This window comes from Ursus maritimus, unplaced genomic scaffold (genome assembly GCF_017311325.1).
Source record: "Ursus maritimus isolate PB19 unplaced genomic scaffold, ASM1731132v1 scaffold_33, whole genome shotgun sequence".
NCBI lineage: Eukaryota > Metazoa > Chordata > Mammalia > Carnivora > Ursidae > Ursus > Ursus maritimus.
Window position 1 is genome coordinate 6,369,465 of NW_024425897.1, and position 4,292 is coordinate 6,373,756.

A 4,292-nucleotide genomic window follows, 5' to 3' on the forward strand; every position below is an offset into this window, starting at 1 on the left:
TTCCTGCTGCCCTGCTCCCAAGAGCAGGCATTTTAAGGAGGGGAAAGACGTCAGTTCGACACAACAGTGCCTACTCAAGCATTTGAAGGAGTGTTGAGCCTCGCAGGTCCTGTCTGGGGACCATCTATTGAGTCTGGCATGCTAGGAAATCTTCCAGTGTGTAGGAGACGGGACTAGATGAACCTTTCCCACTAAGATGTGTGATCTTATGCCATTCTCTGCCCTGCTTGTTCAGAAGCCATTCACAGGGGGGCGCCTGGATGGCACAGCGGTTAAGCGCCTGCCTTCGGCTCAGGGCGTGATCCCAGCGTTCCGGGATCGAGCCCCACGTCAGGCTCCTCCGCTATGAGCCTGCTTCTTCCTCTCCCACTCCCCCTGCTTGTGTTCCCTCTCTCGCTGGCTGTCTCTATCTCTGTCAAATAAATAAATAAAATCTTTAAAAAAAAAAAAAAAAAAAAGAAGCCATTCACAGGAAAGGAGAGAGTATGGAAACCAAAGGGCAGGGAGATGGTTTTTGACTTAAGTGATTTAGAGTAAACTTGGTCAGCATTTATTGAGTACCTACAATATGCGGGAGACTGTGCTTCATGTGCTGGGGAGAGGGAGGGAGGGAGGGGGAAAGAAGCCACATCAGGTCCTTAAGGAGCTCACAGGAGAGTAGAGATGTCTACACACAGGAGCAGGGTGGACTGCAGTGTCCCGGGGGGGCACAGAAATGGGTCCCAGGGCTGATCTGGGAGAGCAGGGCTGACTCCATGCAGGGGATGCTCTGTGAAGGGGGCCTGGAAAGGGTTGGCGATTCCAAGACTGGGGCGAAGTAAACAGGTTTTCCTGCGGGGAGCAGACAATATGGGGCAGTTTGCCTTTCCCCAGGGGTGACCTGGGTAGGGAGGGCGTGCTGGGGGAGAATGTCGGGGAGACTGGGTCAAGAAAGAAAACCTAGAACGCCATACAGGGGCATGGGGGCTTTGTTCGAGGCCCCAGAGACTGGAGGCTTTTACACAAAGGAGAGACATGGCTGGGCGTTCATCAGAAGAAGGTGCTCACAGCAGCATGCATGTGGCACTGGACAGAGGGAGATGGGGGACAGGTGGGGGGACCCAGGCGAAAGGCCAGGACCTGAGGGCCCGGGACCAGGAAGGAGGCAAGTGGCCGAATGATGTTGCTATGCTGATTGGTGGGGGTGGTGGTTGCTTTTTTTTTCCCAATGGGTGCTTGGATGTGGAAGCTAGGAAACTAAAGGGTGCTGCTTGGCGATGCCCGGAGACGTTTTTGGTTGTCACAGCTTTGGAAAGGGCTACTTCTGACATCTGGTGGGTGAAGGTGAGGCGTGCTGTGAAACATAATGCACAGGACGGGCCCCGCTGCCCCCAACAGAGCATTGCCCTGCCCAAGGGGTCAGCAGTGCCGAGGAGGACAGAGTCCGCTCCAGAGCATGTCTCTTCCTTCCTTCCCACGGCTGAGCAGTGCGCTTGAACAGGGGGTCACCAGCAGATCTTTTTTGCTTCTCTTTTCTGCGGTCGAGTGCTTCTTCCACGGACCAGTATGTCCCACTGCCTCTGCTGAAACGCTGGTCCGCACCCCGCACTTGGCCTTGCCACCCTAGAAGAACACCACAGAGGCACGAAGGAAAGGCATCTGGACGTGAGCCAGCTGGCCAGCCTTGAGATCGCGTTCTGCATCCCTGGAGTCCCAGGGAGGGACTGGGTATTGACGATTTCCGTGTTGCGAATGCGTGGGATTGCTGCCCGATCCTCAGTCTAGATTTCAGATGTCTGTCAAGGAAAAGATTTGATGTGACAGTAGCTTTGATCCTAACCTCGTCACCTCTGATGGTCGGTCCCTGAAGGTGTCAGATGCAGGGGGAGAGCCTGGCTGGTGGTCTGGCGACAGCTGAGCTCTGCCCGAGGTTACTGAGTTTGCTCCTGTAGGGGGGAGAAAAGGGAATGTTTATAAGTATTTTGGCAGCTAGTGGCTTCGGTTCAAAACTCGTATCTGATGTAACATGTAATCTTTTTGGTATTCTGAAACTCAATTTTGACATAAGAGTTTGGAATCGCTGTTACTTACAAACGCACTTCTCTTGAACTCACCGTTCGGCTGTGACCATGATCTGCCGTGCGTGCACTCGTGTGTGTTTTCCCATCACCTGTCACATCTTGAACGCCTTCCCAGCTCGTTGCGGGGGGATTTGCAGTCGCTCCCACTCAGTCTGTAACTCAAAAGCCACATCTGACCACGGCACATGTGAATTCTGTTCCCGCGGCGGCCCGCGACGAGCCGGAGCGCTGCGTGCGCTGCTGGGAGAAGTCGGCCCGCCCCGCGAGCTGTCGCCAGGCCCGAAACGGTCCCCTATTTAAAGCGGCTGCATCAGGGAGCAGCTGCTGTCACACAGAATCTGTGAGCACCACGTGCCTCCCTCCGAGCGGAGATTATTACTGTCGTAGGGCTTCTTTACCATTTTCCAAAATAGAAACAGAGTCTTCGGTTTTGTTCACAGAGAATAATCAAGACTGCATGGGACCCAGATGTGCGTCAAGATTTGGCGCTCGAAGGAGCAAACTTCCTTAGCACCACGGCCCAGAGCCGAATCGCTGAAAAGCATTTCCGACTGTTTCCTAGGCAGTCAGATGAGGAGTAGCCGTGTTTACGCGGCGGGCTTGGTAGCAACAGGGTTCATGTGCTGGGTTCATGGGTTTTGGCACCGCCGACTTCAACTCCACTCCCCCTGCGAGCCTCCCTCTGGTCTCATGAAAGACTTTTTAAATTTAGCCCAGAGCGTTTCTGTCAGAACACAGCGACCCTTCTCTGCAAGGGTCAGGGTACGGCGCTTTCCTTCCAGCGGCCGGCGCAGGCCAGTCCGCGGGGGTCCAGGGCAGGGACGGGGTCCTCCGGCTCCGGCACCAGCACCGCGCACAGGATCCAACCAGCAGGATTTGCCCCCCGAGCAAGGAGATCTGCGCGCAGTCCCTTTGTATGCGTTCGGGGCCTGCGTGGGGTGGAGACAGCCGTGTCCGGCAGAGACTGAAGTTTTAGTAAGATTTAGTAAACTTTCGTCCTTTTTCTCTTGAACCATGAGCGTGTGAATATCTCTGCATCAGAAGATGATACAAGTAATGGTTTTTAAAATGATAGCATCTTGCACACAACATACCATTTGTTGTTCTGTCCGATTTGCTTTTTAAATGCAGTAATTTTACATTTTTCTTTTTAGAAACAATTAGGGTGAACAGAACATTTCCAGTCAAAATCTAGTTTACAGATTAGTGCATGTTTGCTTGGCACTCATTCACCTTGTTTGAGATTTTATTTTTCAAATTACTGCTTTCAAGAGAGGGAAATTACTCTGTATTTCATTGCATGGTAAGAAGGAAAATAAAGCGTTAGAGTGCTGTCTCTTGTACACAATGAACATTAAAATATGTACGATAATAAAGGCTCTGAAATGTAATAACCCCTTCCAGCAGCTGGTTCAGTGCATTCATAGGGTGGTCAGAGCGGGAGCAGTGAGTACGCAGGGGTGAGTTCTTTATCCTGAATCACATTCACTTATGTGCTGAGTACGCCACCCCACTTCATAGAGTTAACTTTCAGATATTTTACAGAGTACCTTGCCTCTGATGATGTTATAGACGCCTTAGAAATCAAACCGTACGATTCGTCGTTTTGTAGGCACGGCTCGCTATAAGAAAACTCAGTCCTGAACATCTGTCTATCTCTTCTTTCATTTCCAAATAAATAAATAAATAAGGCCAGGATTCCGTAGCTGGTATGTTTACTAGTCTCTTCTGACAAGATTTCCTTTAAAAGCCAGCTCCTCCAGGGTTTTAACAACGGGGTAAAGAGTAAGAATAATTTGTTTTTTTGTAGTTCATTAAGCAGACATTCATTTTTTAAAGTTACGATTCATCTTTATTAATTTCCTGAATGATTGCCGTGTCAGACACGGGCCGCAGGCTGCCGTGGTCTTGGCTGCTCCCGGCATATGCGGTGTCGGTCTGGTCCCCGCGCCACTTCTGTAAAGTACGGGGCCTCGTGCCCATCGACAGATGAAGAAACCGAGGCTGACAGTTTCCGTGCCTGGCTCACCGCCAGTAAACACCCCTGTCCCAATCTTGAACCCAGGCCTGCTGACTCCTGAATTTGGGGCTCTCCACAAGTAAAACAGGAGAAGGCAACCCTTGGAGCTGGAGGGCCCCGAGGACTCCGGGCTCCTTTATGTCTGTCATCATCAAAGGAAGGCGTTGCCTGGTTACCGGTTTCCAGGGTCGGGGGGGGGGGGGGGGGGGGGG

General features: G+C 51.8%; 1 protein-coding gene across 1 annotated transcript in view; it reads left to right on the forward strand.

The window, feature by feature from the left end:
- GRK3 (G protein-coupled receptor kinase 3) overlaps positions 1 to 4,292 on the forward strand; it is a 120,683-nt gene that overhangs the window by 99,493 nt on the left and 16,898 nt on the right. The window lies entirely within an intron of this gene.